At 36.8% G+C, this 18,340-nt stretch overlaps 1 pseudogene; it reads right to left on the bottom strand.

The window, feature by feature from the left end:
* Positions 1–13,838: 13,838 nt before the first annotated feature.
* LOC123839224 (polypeptide N-acetylgalactosaminyltransferase 11-like) lies at positions 13,839–15,296 on the bottom strand (annotated as a pseudogene).
* Positions 15,297–18,340: the final 3,044 nt, after the last annotated feature.

The following is an 18,340-nucleotide window of genomic DNA, read 5'->3' as shown; positions in this document are numbered from 1 at the left end:
GAATTTAAATCTTTTGTATTTTTGGCTCACTTTCCACAAGAGATAGTCTAGTATGGAAAAATTTTAAAACGTCTTTCAAAATGCAAATTTAGAGGAAATTTAAAAAAAGGAAACTTTCTGTGTTTTAATAAACTGGAGATTAAAGCAATGTTTTTCATTTTCTAGGGGTTTTTTTCTCCCCCCCCGCCCCTCCCCACTAGAAAACATTGTTTCTCTTCAAAGCATGATCTAATTTTAGCAGCAGGTGCATTAGAATATTTCAGGTGGGACATTTATGTAAATATGCCCACAATACAAACTTGAATATGTTGTTTCATGTTCCTAAGACTGAATGAATCAGGCTGTGAGCCCCACTCTTCCTCACAGCAGTCGACATAGTAAGAAAACAGAAGACAATCCTGGGGGGGGACAAAACACAAGGCTGTGTATCACATTGTGTATAAAACCCGGTAAATCTGATCTCAGAACAATGCATACTTTTGATATGCAGTTCTAGCTACTCTAGTAGGGGAAAGCAATTCAGTAATAAAAGTAGAAAGCAATGGAAGGAGTAAATATCAAAGAAATAAAAAACAAGATGTGGTTTATGGTTTAAATAAAAAATCTGTTCAGACTGCATTTTGAATGTTCAGAAAACAAAGCTAAACACAGCTATATGTTTTCTTGTCAAAACAATGGTATGAAATGCATCAGTATTAAATGGGTACATCTGTGTGCATGATTGCACTTTTGTAATACTGGTAACTCTGAAGAGTGCCTTTGACATTATTTCAAGCTAGAATCTGTGATAGGATTGTTATGTCAATTATGAGTAGTTTATCAAGTAATGAAATACTTAGCCACAGAAGTGGAATCACATTCAACAAGCATGCTCAACAGTTTAAAGTAAGCTTAAAAATGAATCAGGAAAAAATTCAGTACAAGTGACAAGTGTTTGCAGAACTGAAGAGAAATGTAGAATATATTTAAAATTTACTACATTTTAAAAGTTATGCTTAATGTGTTTTGCCTATAAAAATGATTATATTTTAACATAAAGTTACAAATTATATATTATTAATAACAGATGACTTACCTTAATGTCTCTACATTCCCATTCAATTTTGTCACATAATAATGAAATCATGAAATTATTCATACATTAAAAGAAAAAAAAGAACCAGAGATGTTTATTGATTCCTTTCTTCCACACCACAAGCACTCTGCTAGACAGGGAGTAATAAAGTACTATTTATACCACTGGGACATTACATAGTAGTAGCGCAGAAGACGAGTAAACAGATTACAGCGTATGAAAAGTGGTATTAGAAGAGTGTTAGAAAATCTCTCATACTGTGTCTAACCACAGACAATTCCTGAGAGGGGACTGGAGTACAAGTTGCTTATTTGGTTAGTGATCTTTAGAAACACCAGTAGGCCAGGGAGCAAGTGACACAGAAAAGGGAGAAAAGACAACACAGGTGGTACCAAAGGGCAGGGCACTGTTTGGGTCACCAAGAGATTGTATGGTATGCCTGAGGTTGGTCACCACAGTGCCAGTACTTGTCCTTGGTTAGCGTTTCTCAAGGACTTCAAATGCTCTGTGGCATTTCAGCGAGGCCGGTACTGCGAGTGCTTGCAGTAACACATAGCTAGATGGTATAGTAGGGCCCATGAGAGAGGTAAGGACATGGACGGGATAGTACCAGAATCTGTTATAGAAGTATACCAAAATGCACCTGCCCCCAAAGAAGAATGGGATGGGGGGAGAACTGGATGTTCCTTCCAATATAAAACTAAATGATTCAACTTCTAAAAGTTAAGTAGGATTTAGCAAGAAGCGTGATGTAGGGAAAATACCAAAAACAAACAAACAAACAAAAGTCAAAATGCAGCATGCCACCTTTAGAAGATGGTAGTTTATTTAAAATTTTATTTCTTTTTGTTCTTGTGCTTGCTCTGAAAGAGGTAGATAGAAAAAGGAATGAATATTTTAAATTTTAACATAAGCCTTTCTGTTAGATTCTGTTTTAGTTTAGAAAGTTATCCTGAAAACTATGAGAGGACTGTGAAAATTTTAGAAAGAGCTCTTTTAATCTTTCATTCATTTTTTTCTCTTTTTTTTTCCAAATATGTATCGAGCCAATCCATATGTATTTCCATATTGAGAAATACATATTTCTCAATATGTATTTCTAAATATCTATTTCCCCTCTCTGTCACACCTTGTACTAGGTTCTAAAGATAAAATGTTTGCTGTCCCTGTGCAATTGGGGAAAAGACAAATCAGTAGTTCTCAACATAATCTTTTTTTTTTGAGGGTGGTTGCAGAAGAGCAGAGGGAGAGAGAGAGAGAGAATCTCAAGCAGGCTCCATGCTCACAGCAAAGCCCGATGTGGGGCTCTATCCCAAAACCCTGAGATCGTGACCTGAGCCAAAATCAAGAGTTGGATGCTTAACTGAGTGTGCCACCCAGATGCCCCTCAATATAATGTCTTATGTGGTATGCTAAGGCTGCTCAGGTTGCTGCCTGGTAGGCAGAAGATGTTAACAGGGTTTCTGTAATGGTTGAAGAGGGTTCCCCCAAAATTCATGCTCAACTGTAACCTCGAGGTGTGACCTTATTTGGAAATAGTGTCTTTGCATGTGTAATTAGTTAAGATGAGATTATACTGGGTTAGAGTGGGCCCTAAATTCAATGACTGGTGTCCATATATGATGGTTGTATGGAAACACAGACACAAACTGGGGGAAGAAGGCCATGTGATGACAGAGACAAGGACCAGAGTGACACAGCTACAAGACTAGACAGCCTAAGACTGTAGGCAACAGCGAGAAGTTAGAAGAGAGGCATGGGACATTTTCCCCCTAGAGCCTTCAGATGGACCTTGGCCCTGCCAATACCTTGATTTTGGACTCTAGGCTCTGGAATTATTAAAGAATATATTCCTGTTGTTTTAAACCATCCATTTGTGGTATTTTGTTAGGTTAGCCCTGGGACTCTATCTAATAGAGCATCTAACTCAAACCTGAGGAAAGTTGAAGAGAACGTTTGGTTTGGGGAAGGAATATTTCAAACAAAATGAAGCAAGATGTATAAATATCCAGAAGGGAGGGAGATGATTTTGCTCTTGAATAACAAAAATATTTTTTGTAAGATGAAAACCTGAAGTGTGGTGTTAGGAGACTAAGCTAGGGAAGAATACAGGAACTATTTAATAGAAGTGCTTCTTGCTTGTAAATCAAGTTGAGGATGTTAGAAATTTATCTTCAGGGCAGTAGGGAGTCCTCAGATATTCTTAAACAAGGAAAACACAGAATCATACTTGAAGTTTATAAAAATCACTACAAGTGCATTATATTCTCCACAGGAGAATGGGCAGAAGAGGGGAAAACCTGATGGCAGAAATACCAGCCACGAGGTTATTTTAGAAATCCAGATGGAAAGTAATTATTAAATAAGGAAGGTGCTAGTGAGAATGGAAAGGTGTGGATAGATTTGAGAGACATTTATGAACAAGAATTTTTATAATTTGATGACTGCTGAAGTGTAAAGAATAAGGAAGAGAAAGCAGTCAAGGGTGATCAGGTGTCTGCTTGGACTACTACGTGCAGTGATACTCGCTGGTTTAGAAGAAAGAGGAGAATGAGCCAGTGTATGAGAGAGAACCTATTTCAGGTTTGGACATATTGAGTTGAGGTGTCTGTGGGATATCCAAGTGAATACATCTAATGAGCTGCTGAATATGTGGGCCTGATGCTCAAAGGAGAGATATTTGTGGAAGAGAGTTGGAAGGGAAAAATTGATCAGGAAAACAATCAGATTAGTGCTAATGATTAGTGGAAACTAAACGATCAGTGGAAAAGGGTAATAGTGATGACTTAGATGAGAGCAGAGATTAAAGAGATATTAATGAAGTAAAATACACAGGACTTACTGGAAAGAAGAATATTTCCAGAGGGAGGTATGAAAATACTGTTTTATTTGTGGAGACACTTGAGCATATATGTATGTGAAGAGGAAAGAACCAGTAAAGATGGGCAGATTAAAAGTAAAGCTGAGTGAGATCCATGAGAATTAAGGGAATCAGATTCAGAAAACAGGTTTGTTGTAAAGAATAATTATGAGCCACTGAGGCATCCTTGATACCTCAATGATTCTTGACCTAAGACACAGCCAGGATCTGCTCATTGACTGTGTATATAAAAGATGGCAGGCACCTTCAAGAAGATTGTATCTTCATGTGCAAAATCAAAAGCTGTCCCATTTTTCTCTTTAGCAGCATCACTAAATAGTGGAGGTGAAGGATGATATTGTACTTGAGGGCTGGAAAAAATTTGCAACATGGAAAGATGCTTTAATAATAGAGATACCTGTATAAATCTTCATAATAGCTTTTCTAACAGCTGGACTTGAGGTGTTTAATCACATATTCCTGGCCACTAGAAGGCTTTACACAGTCCATAGAGCTGGACTGGACTTGGTACTCACTACTTCATCCACGAACTTTACAGAGATCACCAGGGGCATGAAAGTGAGGCACGGATTCATTTTTAAACATATCCTGTGAAGAGAGAGAATACACAGGTGAAAACTGGGATATAGTTGAAGGTGTAGGATTTACAGGAGAAAGAGGGATGGGATCTGATGGTTTCTAATTTCTCTGTAAGGTACGAGCTAACGTTAGTTGCTGAGATTGAGAGTGGTGGGAGTGGTTCATGGGTGGAGGATGGTGAATTCTTAAAATAGCTCATTTGGGACCAAAATAAAAAAGTTGATGTGTAGAACACTGCAGTACAATTTTGAAGACCTCATAATGATTTCCTAATGTATTTGATCAGAACTGTAGTAGTTGCTGGTGGTGGTAGAAAGAGGTTGTGAATTACGAAACACTGAGTAGTTTAGGTTTAGGTTGTGATTCAGCGAACGAGTGGAATCCGTTGCAGTTCTGATTGCTATTTGCAAATACACTGCTGGTCAAGGCCAGTGATCACTCAGATGGTCATTCAGAAACAATAGCCTGTGAAATGATTCAGTATGAAAATGGCAGCCTTTTTTTTGGTTCCCTTTTGTTGCTCTTTTCCTCTATATTCCCCCTTTAAATTTTTTTTTTCTTCCTTTCCCTCTTTTTGTCCTCCACTTTTTAATGTTTTTCTTTTTCTTCATTTTTATTTTTAGCCAGCATGTTTTGTTTTGTTTTACCTCTTGTAGACTCTACTTTTATTATATTTCAGATTTACATATTTGACATTTAAAAAGTCAGGTAATTCATTCAGGCTTATAAGGAAAAGCAACTAACTTCTAGACTTACTATTCCTATCCCAAGTTTCTTGACAATCAAATACTTCGCCTGGTTTGAATCACTGCTTCTGGTATTTATTTATTTAAAGTTTAGATGTTAACTCTTTTCTCCTAAGATGGCAGTTAAGGATTTAAATCTCTTGTGCCCACCACTCACAAGTAAATTCTCCACTCCTCTTCCTCCTGACATAATTCTATCACAATTTCGATTACATAAACTTTTATTTAGGATTTGTAAGATGTTGATTATGTGCATATTGTTCAGAGCAGAAACAACTTTTTCCCGCCTTTTAAAATTTTACTGGAGTTAATAATTACCTAGATATTCTTTTGGCTGAGTTTTCTATGTACCCTAGCACTAACACAGCACCAAATTTCTGAGGTAAGTATATATTTCCTTTCAGGATGGTAAACCCATCTAGTAATTTACTAGTTCCATCTGTGTACTTTTGCCTTTCTCAAACTGTCCATCTTTCTCTCCCAATGTATGCTGATAATCTCAAACTCTGACAGCTCTCAGTTGATGTTTCTTTCAACATCAGCTTGGAGATTTTATTTGTTTCTTTCCTGTTACATATTCTGCTTTGGCTGCCATCTCCTACAACCTTCCTTTGGAACACAACCTATAGTTGTGTCAAAGCAAAAATTGCACCCAACAAATTTAAACAAGCAGGAAGGCTTAGTTCAAAGTGACTCTAATAGCAGAGTGAGGCCACAACTTTGAGCTCAATGCCACAGCGCCTTTTTCAATTACTAAATATACAGTGGCATCTCTTAGCTCTCTGAAAATTAATAGACATTCCAAATTTCCCACTACTTCCTACATGCTCCGTTTCCTCCAAATTACTCTCTTATCTATTTTTGTCTTCATGCTTGTTGTTTTTGTTTTGTTTTGTTTGTCTTCTTCTTTCATATCATTGGCTTTCCTCAAGTGTCTGCTGATTTTTCTCTGCCATTTATATTTAAGTGTGAAGCACTGGAAAGGTGATGTTCAGCTTCTTGTGCACAGGCAAGCTTTGTTTATATCAACACTCACTATTGGGTAATAATCCAGAGACTTAGTAGACCTATTGAGACTACTTCTAAAATGCAGGAACCTATAAATCTTCTCTCTTCGACTCTCCAATGTTCTTGGTTGGGGCAGTGGGTTATAAGTGAATATAGTGATCTTGACCTTCACTTGCTGTATTGAAGACTGAGTCTCACCTCTACTCTCAACTTTGTCCTATACTCCAGGTTCAGGTCTTTCCAGTTTCTTCTCCAAATGGATAAATTCTTATTTTCCCTCGTTGTTGGTAGAGGCAGTTGACTACATTAAGTCCTCCAGACTTTTGGAGGTCTGATTCCCTCTAAAGACTTTCATTTAGAGCTAGCTGTTGCTCCAATTCCTCAGACTTTTCCAGGTTTGCTTCTTGTTGATGCTCCTCTGTGGTCCTGTACATATCCATCCTTTTCTTTTTTGCCAAGACAGGTATCATCTGTATGTCAGCTTGCCATCTTCCAAATTTGTTCGACATCTGTTTTCCACTCTTTTCTCTTGTTTTAGTTTTTCTACAAAAAACTGTTTTTTGTATATTTGAAAGAATTGTACATAAACACATGTATTCAATCTGTGATGTTTCAATTCAAAGAGACATTAGTTTTATAACGTGCTCATGACACATTACCCATTTGCTTTTCATGTTATAATAGGTTGTGAATTGAGATATCTGCCACATAGTCTATTTGGACTAGATGGATTTATTTGAGAGTTTTTTTTGGCTCAGGATGTAATTGTACGATTTAAAATATATATATATATATATATTTCAGATAGAAGGATATAATTGTAGGATTTAAAAAAAAATTTCAAGCAGTGGAGAAATTGGGATATTCCCATTATGTGTTGGTGGGTGGATTTTAATAAGAGGAAAAAACAGGGAAAAAAAGAATATGTGAGACTGGGACTAGACAATAAGCATGGATGGCATTTTAAAAGTGCTTGACCATACTTGAAAAATTTCTTCTTTACAGTGATAAATATAAATGTGGTAATTAATCTCATTTCAAATTTTTGGTAAGTTTTGTAGTATAGAAGAAACAAGAAGAAATTGTAATATGTAATTACCACATTTATATTTATCACTGTAAAGAAGAAATTGTAATATGTTTATATACATACAATTGTAGAAATTGTAATATGTTTATATACATACATACATGCATATATCTGTTTATATAGTTATATAGGATTTTTAAAGGAATGGCATATAGTACCATATATGGTAGAAATGAGATTAATTACCACATTTATATTTATCACTGTAAAGAAGAAATTGTAATATGTTTATATACATACATACATACATATATCTCTTTATATAGTTATATAGGATTTTTAAAGGAATGGCATATAGTACCAAAATTTCTGCAATTATAGTTCACATGTATCCTAAACAACTGTAACATGAAGACCCAATGTTGTTGTACTTGAAATGGAATATTAAAAGGCAGGAGGAAATATTAAACAAAAAGAACATTGAACATTTAGCAATAAAAGATATATTTTATATTATTTAAAATGAAAAATAATTAAAGCTGATTTGCTAGCCAAAAATGTAATTTAGGGTTTCTTTGCTTTTCAAACTGGCTTTTATGCTTTAGAAAAAAAAAAAATTTGTCACAAAGAATAGAGTACTATGCTACAATTTGCAATGTTTCATAAAATATTTACTAAGTTTTATGTAGTAAGGATACAAAATATATTTTTAATTAAAATTGTGTATAAGATTGTACATACCTACTACATACATGTATATTTTACATGGATTATTGGGAATATATGTAAGACTCAATTATTGAACTAATTACATTTCATAATACTTTCTCATCTCTGCAATTTTTAAAAGCTAGAATACTTGGGAACTACATTGAATGTGTCGTATTCTTACATTAACACAACTGCATTAAATTCAAGTCAGAAATCATCTGCCAGAATCTATAACTGATTGATATATTTGAATCCTTGTATTCTATCTCCTCTATCAGCACATCATTCTATACATTGTCTATACAAAATGAAAATTGGGGGTGTCATTTACATTTCTCTTTATGCTTAGTTGCATTATATAGTCTCTAACCTCAAAACACAGTGAATTAACTGAAACTGAACTACATGTGAAAAGAGAAGCTGAAACTAGAGATCTAAACTAACTAGAAAATAGATAATCAGTTTTTAAAAATTACTATTTTAACAATAAATATGATAGCTCTAGGGCATTGGTAGGAGAAACTTAAATTGTTGTGGTTTTATGGTTGAAATAATTGGAATTCTAGTGAGTGAAAAAAAATTGTAAGGCTATTATGAGAAAAAAAGTTGCTATTTGAAAATCAATAACAACTCTCTTTGCAGATATATTATCATATAGTGGTTGGACTAAAAGTCATATTCAGACCAGAATGCCTATTTAATACTCATTGCTATGTGAGCACTGCCACCAATTTGCATCACTTACTTCCATGTCATTTTCAGATACCTGATACTAGTCTACTCTTTTGAATCTAAATATTCAACATGAAGACAAAATTTGGTTTCTAGACATGAAATATCTGTAAATAAGTTTTAAAATGCCCTCCTTTCTGCCTCCCTGGTGATCATTCTGCTCTTGTATACAAGATCGTATACATCCTGCTTTTTACTTTTGACTCTGGAAGAGAGCTCATGAGGATGATGTTTTGCAGTAGCTCATCGCTCACAGTACGCCTGGTGAAAGCTGATTGCACAGTATCATTTCCTCCACGTGTGGAGAAGGGAATACCTCACTTGTCACAGGCTATTGAAAGTCGTCAGCTTTCATCAGTGGATCCTGACAACACGGAAGGAATGATTCACCTGAAGGAAGCAGAGGGCATAACATTTCAAAAGTGATCTCTAAAGACTGATTATTTCTTGTCCTTGACACCCTGCCAAGGGCTAGATACATCGAACATTTGGGATGTAATGGAGCCTACAAATCACCAGTTGCCTAGAGTCTCCCTGGGCCTACAAGAGGATAGCACGCTTGACTTTAGTTCAGTTTTTATTACATGTTGTAAACTTTAGACTGCTCTGATATGCCTTGTCATTGATGTGTCAAGATTGGATTGTGACAGGGTGTCTGACCTGATTGAAATCAAGAATGCTCTATTGGATCTTGTAGAAAATAATGGGAAAGCTTCTGCTGTGGGACCTGGGGCAGTGGAATACATTTCATAATCATGTCATTGAAAAAACACAGAGACTTATTTTAAGAGCATTTTAGAAGGAGTGAAGGGAAGGGGCTTTCCTTGACCTGCAAAAATTATAATTGAATCATACATTACAAGAATTCAAAAACTATAAAGTTACAAGTTACATACATTTTGTTTTGTAAAAGGGCTAACTTTGTTGGTGGAAATTTGTCCATCCGACACCTGCTGCTAAGTGGTGTTCTGTTGTCATTGTTTTAAGGCAATTGATGTAAATGATTTCTTTAGCACACAAGAGAAAGCACAAAAGACTTGTTATCAAATGAAAGATAAACTCTGCTTTTGTTATTCCAGTATTCAAAGTGCTCACTTGATAATATTTCAGAATCTTTTATGACTGTTTCATGAAATATAGTTTCGAACAATACGATCTCACTCCATAAGAACTGATAACTGTGGCTTACCCTGTGGAGAAGGGATTGTGGATCAAACAGGTTTTTTTCTTCTCCAAAGATATTCCCTACTCAGAAAAGCTAGTAAACAAGATGATAAGGGCATTATTTTAGCCACAGTAAATCCTAATCAAAGTACCAGAGTGCTGGTGGGAAGGAGTAGCTGCAAAGCGTGCTTCAGGTTGATTCTGTAATTTTTCAGTAGGAGAGCGCCCACTTGTAGATTAAAAGATGCAGTCCATCACTGCCTGGCAAAGTTGGTATTTTGAAGAAGTTAAGTAAACTCTCACATCCCTCCCTTGAGTTTAGGAATATTGCCAAAGCAAATAAACACAGCTTCTATGCTACTATTTGAACCAAATGATCATATTCTAAAAACTTCCTTGCAAAGAGTCCTTTAAATATAGGCAGAGAAATGGTGCATTTTAAAAAAAATGTCATTATCTTCAAAATTCATTCCTCTCCTCATGCTTCTCTGCCCGGCATGTGTATGGTGTTTAAAAACAAAACAAAACAAAACAAAACAAAACAAAACAAAACAAAACAAAAAACAAACAAAAAGCAGAGCCTGAAAGTAGTTAAAGCAGTAAAAACAGACTTTATTCAGGAACTATTATAGTAAGGGGAAAGAGACATCAGTATAGAACTGGGCTCAATTCTGAATATAAGGACAAGAGAGGATTTGTAGTCAAGCAGCAAGGTAGGTGGGTGGGTGTTTAGCGGGGGAGGTGGTTGCTGGGTGGAAGATTACTGAGAAGAGACATCAAAGATTAGGGGCATTCTTGCTAATCTGACCTAACAGGATTCTTGTGGAGGGCAGGCCAGAGTGAGCAGATATGGCTTGGTGCCGGGGGAGGGATATAGTAGAACATGAGGAATTTGATTAGTTATTGAGGATGATCAGATATCAAGAGTGGGGGATTAGCAGAATTCTTGCCAGAACTGTGCTCTGCAGGCCTGGCAAAAATGGGGCCGAGACTGGGGACCTCATCAAGAAGAAAGCTCAGAGCTGCTTGCCTGAAGTGTGGTCAAGGAGAGAATCTTCATCAACAGTAAAAGATTGTTTTCATTGGCAGTAAATTAATCGGGTATGTCAATTTTAATTTTTTTCTCTTCTATCTTTCTTGTCATGAAGTATCGCCCTGAAGTTAACTGACACCCACCATGATTTTCTGAGACCTATAGGCATCTTCTATGAGAGTCTAGTACCATTTTGGAGAAAGCTACATATTTATCAAAAGTATACATTGCACGGTTGAAGCATTTAAGAATTTACTGCAAGTTTTTGGAGTAGTGGTTGAGAGGCAGGCTTTAGAGTCAAAATCTTCCATCTTGATTCCATTGTTTGTTAGCTATATAAACTTGGACAAGTTATTTCCTCATTCTCAATACCTCAGTCCCTTTAATATCAAATGCGGCGATCGTATCTTAGAAGAATGTTAGAGGATGACAGAAAACTAGATATGTGCTATCTCACCATATACTTTAATTAGTGCTAATATTCAAAACAAAGATGAGGAGATTGGTTTAAATAATTCTATTTAATTGGAAACAAAGAAGGGAAACGAGGTTTCTAGAATTGAATAAAACTCTTTAAAATTCTGGACTCCAGAGCCTGTCATTGCAGTGCCCTCTCTGTCTATTGTGGCTTTAAATCTGTGACTTATACTTGTGCATCTCCTCAACATGATAAATTTTCAAAAATATACAACATTGGGCGCCTGGGTGGCTCAGTCATTAAGCGTCTGCCTTCAGCTCGGGTCATGATCCCAGGGTCCTGGGATTGAGCCGCATCGGGCTCCCTGCTCGGCAGGAAGCCTGCTTCTCCCTCTCCCACTCCCCCTGCTTGTGTTCCCTCTCTCGCTGTGTCTCTCTCTGTCAAATAAATAAATAAAATCTTAAAAAAAAATACATCTACACTTACTTTAGGTTTGGGGGAGATAAGGAAATAAGGCAGATGAATTTAAAAGAAAAAAAAATCAACCTTGGTTCAGAAATAATGATTGGGGCAATGATGACAAGTACTTATGGAAACAAAGGAAGGAAAAGACATACAGATGTAAAGATCTATTAGCTTAGCTAGTAATCTATTTGTTTTTGCTAAACACAAATATAAGTGTGTGTCTGTGTGTGTACATGTGTGTACCTTCTAGAGACTTCTGATTCGCATTTTAATTTTCCTATGAAATTGAATTTTCTTGTTTCCCTTGGGAGGCAGTTTGCTACATAGTCTTGAATATTTCATTCAGAGATGTTTATCCATCTCATTCAAAAAAGTTCGCCTGTATTCAACTACACTTTCCTTATTCTCAAATTTGATTTGGCCCGTCTTTTTCTATTATAATCTACTGCCTGCCCTAAAATGCATTATTCTGAATTGGCAACCAGGACTCATACTACTACAGTATTACATAATTGGAAGATGAGAGTCATGTTAATTTAATATACATTTATAGTCGGTGACCCATGCAACTTTGCTTTTTTTTTTTGTTTGATCAAAAGATGCTAAAAACCTGCTGTCATTTTTCTTATTCATGTTTACCAAAGTTCTTTCCAATCTTAGAGTGTTTGTTGTTCAAATCAGAAATTATGTGAGCAACACCCGGAGGATCTTTGGCACTCTTCAACACAGAATCACATGCTGAGCACTGCTAACATAATCCTTAACTTTTAGTATAAACAAATGAATTTGAATTAAAAAATAAATTACCAGCACCTATTCTGTGTAAGGCAGAGTATGACATTTTCACCATTTACTGCTATTCCACATGTTAGGGACCAACTGCAGCTCTTATTAAGAAAACCAAACTTGGTAGACATTGTCATGGGAATGCAGAGCAGATTCCAGTGCAATGATTGATGGGGACTTCATGGGGCTGTCCCTTGATTTCCAACAGCACAAATGTCACCCAGTTGTAGGGGAAATGGAAAGAAGATGGCTTTTTCAGCTTAGAGAGGGAACACCTTTTGAGATTGTTTAGTGATGATCTTTCTCCAGTGTAACATGATCCATCAGTGAGCAATTCCATAGCAAACTGGCATTAAAACAAAACAGAACACAATTATATTGACCTTGCTGATTCTTTTGTTGTTTGTTATAGGAATATTCTCAAAGTTTGGTGGAGACAGGGAGATGGGCACCAAGAAAAAGATGGAATTCACTCAGAACGCATATTAGTTTTGGAAAAATTCTTAGCTTTATTTTCTAATTTTACTGAAGAGCAAATTGGGAACCAAAAGTGAAATGATTTATGCAAGGTCATACACAATACAGTCTCAACCAATCCCTCATTACATCACAAACTAAAAGTACACCTTTTTATTTTGTTTTGTCATGTGGTAAAATGTCTTCCCATCAGATTGAGATAAAATGGAAGTCTTTATCTTCAGCTTCGATAACTTGCATAGCTGTAAACTTGATCTAATAATTTTCCAGGTATATTCATTTCTTCACAAAAACATTTTTAATGGATCACAGAATTCGTATTTTATCTTTCATAATTTTAATTTATCATCTTCCTTGCCAGCTGTGTTCTCCCACCCTGCCTGCCATCTTTGGTGACGTCCACATCTCTTCCCATCCTTTGGGAGTCATTCTTTAATTTCTCTCCTTCTTCACCTTGACTTCTAATGCATGAAAGAATAGCAGCATTAGCATCTGTTTGTCTCTTATGGTATACCGTATGTTCTTTGGGAAAATAGACTCAGTCTTATTTATCTTTGAATAGCTAAATTCAGGATTTGCTAAACTTTCTTGCATATAGTAAATAAAGCAATAATGGGTATGAAGCAATGGATGAAACTAGAATCTCTTCTTTGTTTTTAGTGCACTTATATCCTACTTTCCAAACAAACAATTCCAGTATGTAGTGTGCAAGATAATCAAGTCATGCCTTAGTTCAGACCTTCCTCGGGTCTCTTGCAGTTTTCCTCTGGGCTATGCAACAGTCCCTTAACTGATTTTTCTTACACTTACTGTGCCTCCTTCCACATTGTCTTTCTGTAGATATCTGCATTTCTGGGTAAATATTATCTGGATATCATTTAATGATTTATAACCCAATTTCTTCTTCATTTCAATACAACTCACCTGATATTTCCATAACTTTTGGTCTTCGGATCAGGTCTTAAGGAAAAATAATGCTCCTTATATTCATTCAGCCAAACATGTGCCAGACTCAAAGAGTTATGTGTCACAGTGTCCTAACCTTTAGGAGAGCCATATGGTGGTCTTTTTTTTTTTTTTTTTTTTCAGAAAACATGTCCTACTGTAGAGCAAGGAATGATGAAGAGCTTACCACCACATTTTCAGATCCTAAGTGATATTTCTAAATCTTTTCCTCCCCAGATTTACACGCCACTGTCATACTGTCAATTCACTGAAATAGTGTCTATTCATGGCAAACAATCCTCCAGTCATTGCGGGTGACTTTACTGATGCATTACCTCCATCTGGTCCTCGTAGCTCAGAAAGGGGAACAAGGTCCCATTTGAAGTACAGCCCCCAGCTGAAGCCTCCCTGTTCCACAGAAGACAACAAGCTGTAGACAAGCGTGTCTGCACTGATATCAGTTGGGTGGCAAGCCATGGTTGGATGGTTGGATGTCCTGGATGACAGCCAGCAAAGGCTACAACCACATCACATTCACTTCACAGTGGCTGTCCGCAATACCAGAACTTCTCCTGTAGCATGGGTTGCTCCAATCATTCTTCCTCGAATCAGTCCCTCACACTTTGTGTTTCTTATTACTTTAATTTTTCCGACAAGGTATTTGGGAATATATTTATCTAGCTCTCCTTTCAAATCATCAAATTCACTATCATCATCCACAGAGGTGATTTTATGAAGATGACAGGCCAGTGTGCTGTCTTTGTGCACTCTCCTGGGCAAGGCCAACACAGCTTCATCGTAGAGACAAACACTAGGGACTGTCAGATCGGTCAGGTAAAGACTTTTCTTTACATGCTGCTTTCCTTGTGTCTGACAAATCTCTATGGTAGGCCAAGAGGTTACATATTAAAGGCATGTATCTGAGAGTCTAAGTCAATTCCTGATCACATTCATTAAAAATTATATCCAATTTAGAAGAATTTCATATTGTTTTTTTCTGGATCTTCAACATGATTATCATAATTTTTGTATGCTTTGAACTATGACTCTAACACTGGCCTTGGAGATTAAGTGAGACAGGGATAGAATATTGTAGGGAATGAACCACAGGGCCGGGATCCCTTGATAGACACATACGTAAACTGAATCAATTGACTGAAGTTGAAATAAACAAGAAGCAAAACTGTCCAAGTCACAGATATAAAAAAGCACCTGAACAGAAATATCGAGTTGTTATACTTACCATTGTGGATCTAACACAGCTGAAAGGACTTTTTCAATTTCTTGGAATAGAAGCTGCTGGAGCCAGAAACTAGTGCTGGAGGCTGAGTGTGAACCAATGTGAGAGTGAGAATCTCCCAGATGCAGTTGGAGGTGGGGAGTGGGGATGCTTCTGAGGGCTTTACTTCCAGGTACCCCATCAGGTCTTCATGTTGAAGACCCCAGAAGGATACCTTGTGAATCCCAATACCAGCAGCCCAGGATCAGGCCTTTATATAGTCTGGCTGTGGCACCCTCCCTCCCTGCCTTAACCCCTGGTGGGGTGGGAGAGGCAGGTGAAAGGGGCCCCGGGAAGCGCAGGCCAGCTTCTGGCATGCACTGGACACGTTGGCAGTCACCTGGCCTTGACACCCCCATCTTTCTTCTCCCTTTCTCTCTTTCTTCCCCCCAAAGAAATTAGCTAGGCTTTTAAAATTAAATAAGAGTTTTGGAGTGCCTGGGTGGTTCAGTCGGTTAAACATCAGACTCTTGATTTCAGCTCAGGTCATGATCTCAGGGTCCTGAGATCGAGTCCTGCTTGGGGCTCTGCACTCAGCTCTGCACTCAGCGGGGAGTCTGAGATTCTCTCTCTCCCTCCCGCTAGAGTGCCTGCCCACACGTACTCTCTCTCTCTCAATAAATAATTAATTAATTAAACAGTTTTAAGAGCATGTCTTGGGAAATAGCAAAGAAGTTTAAACAGTTCCATGCCTCTCCATTCCAGTTTGAAGTGAACGGAGGATTATTTGAAATAGAAAAGATAAGGCCAAGTCCTAAGTGAAAGCAAGAAAAGGAAAAGGAGAAGAATAAGGTAAAATAACTGTGCTCCATTGGTAACTGGCTGTCTATTCCTTTTTTTAGAACCTGAAAATCTCCTTTTTGAAAGGTTTTCTTACAGTTTGGTTTCTGTCTTCTAGCATGGAGACTGGCATTTACCTTGAGGGCAAACAGCTCCTTTGATGTCCATGACTGCATTAGTGTATCTTTTCTTATGCAGAAGTAAGACATTGTGTTTAAGCATGTGGCATACTGATTAGCAGATAGAAGATGCTAAATAAACAATTTCTTGACTTAAATTGAAGAGTAAGCTTTTGGTTTATTTTGAGACTCCTTTGGGATTTTATTTGTGTTGGCTATATAAAGTAGTAATTGGAAAGTGTAAAAAATAATATTATCTACCTCAGAGTTGCTGGAAGGATAAAGAAGCTAATATTTGCAGTGACTTAGTTCATCCTTGGCATACAGTAAGATCTCAAAGTGTTTATTACTTTTGTTGAGCTATTATCAGTAATGAACACACATGGTACTTGTGTTTATATGTGTGCATTTTGGTTTCTATATGTGTACATTCATATGTGTGCATGTATTTTTAAATACTATAATATCATGATTAATCCGTATCTGTAAATTCACTTAAAATTATTCCTGACTTTTTGAAATTTAAATCATATATTTTTTTAAGACAGTGTACATTATTACTGCATAATGTGCTTTTTAGGGAATTTTTAAAGAGCTACTCTAATCTTTATAGCTTTCAATATTTTAAAATCTTTCTTTAAAATGTGGGATTATCCCCTTGAGTCTATGCGAAAAAGCTCTGTTTCCAAAATTGAAAGAATGTGTGTCATTTCTATCTAGAGAACTGGCACATGTGAATTTTACAGGACTGGGGAAGATTAACTAGGAACTCGGTATGATGTAAAGGCATCTGAGAAGCAGTAGGAGATGATACTTGACCTTTTGAGGCTTCTCAGGGGATTGAAGTTAAAGCAACTCCAGGTGGTCTCCAGAATCACTTGACATTTCCTGTAAGTGACGGGCCAAACAAGAAAAAAGCTAGAGAAAGTCAAGAGTTACAATAAAGTTCCATTTCACCAATTTATTGAATATATTTATTTAAAGTATCTCTTTGTCTCTACAGTTAGTATATCCAAAATGCCTGACTATACTCATTGCAGCAACCAATATGATACTTGTATTTATCAAAGTTCATCCTCAGGTCTTTTCCTTTGTAATAGCCTCGCCCCTCAGAGCTCTCAGTCAATTCTAAAGTTTCAGCAATGGCATCTGTGTCAATTATCTATATCGATGTTGCCAGTCCAATATTTTTCCTGAATTCAAGATCCATATTTTTTTAAGATTTTATTTAAATTTTAAAAATAAAGATTTTATTTATTTATTTATTTATTTATTTATTTATTTATTTATTTATAGAGTACAAGCAGGGGGAGGGGCAAAGGGAGAGGGAGAGAGAGAATCTCAAGCAGACTCCTTGCTGAGCACCGAGCCTGAGCCCAACACAGGCTTAATTTCATGACCCTGAGATCATGACCTGAGCTGAAGTCAAGAGTCTGATGCTCAACTGACTGAGCCATCCAGGCGCCCCAAGATCCGTATTTTTAATACCTGCTTTATATCTCCGTTTGGATAGCTTATCAGTACCCGAGACTCAGGTTCTCCATTTTTCAAGATGAATTAGCATCTACTATTTGATGTGCTCTGTACTCAACACTGTAGATACAATGATGAAAAAACAATGGAGCCACTTCCTAGAGGAGCTTGTGGTCTAAACCACAGGTCAACAACTTTTTTTTTTTTTTTTTTTTTTCGGAAAAGACCAGATAAACCTAATTCACAATAGGAGTTAGAAAGGCTTTTCCAGTACATAGTGGCAGGAAACTGCTTCCCCTGCTTTGTGACCATTTTGTACTGTATACATACTCCTATTATACCACTTAACACATTTCATTAGAGTTGCTTCTTTGTACCAGGGGTCAGCAAACTACAGACCACAGGCTAAATCCAGCGGTGGACTGGATCTTAGGGGATAAATAGATTACAAATTGTTAGAAAACCTGATTTTTGCTTACTTGCAAAAAAGCTCCTTCCCTAAATTTATTGTTTCTGATAAGGAATATCACCAACATCTGTGATTGCCAAACTGAAAACATTGGATTCTCTCTAACATTGCAACTGACTAAAATAGGTTACTTGCTATGTCATGTAGACAGGGGCTAGTCTAGTCTTTGT

This window comes from Mirounga angustirostris, unplaced genomic scaffold, assembly GCF_029215605.1.
Source record: "Mirounga angustirostris isolate CCGP_5_RB_7025 unplaced genomic scaffold, mMirAng1.0.hap1 SCAF_3, whole genome shotgun sequence".
NCBI lineage: Eukaryota > Metazoa > Chordata > Mammalia > Carnivora > Phocidae > Mirounga > Mirounga angustirostris.
The sequence above is the reverse complement of the archived record's forward strand: the minus strand, read 5'-3'. Positions and strand labels throughout refer to the sequence as shown.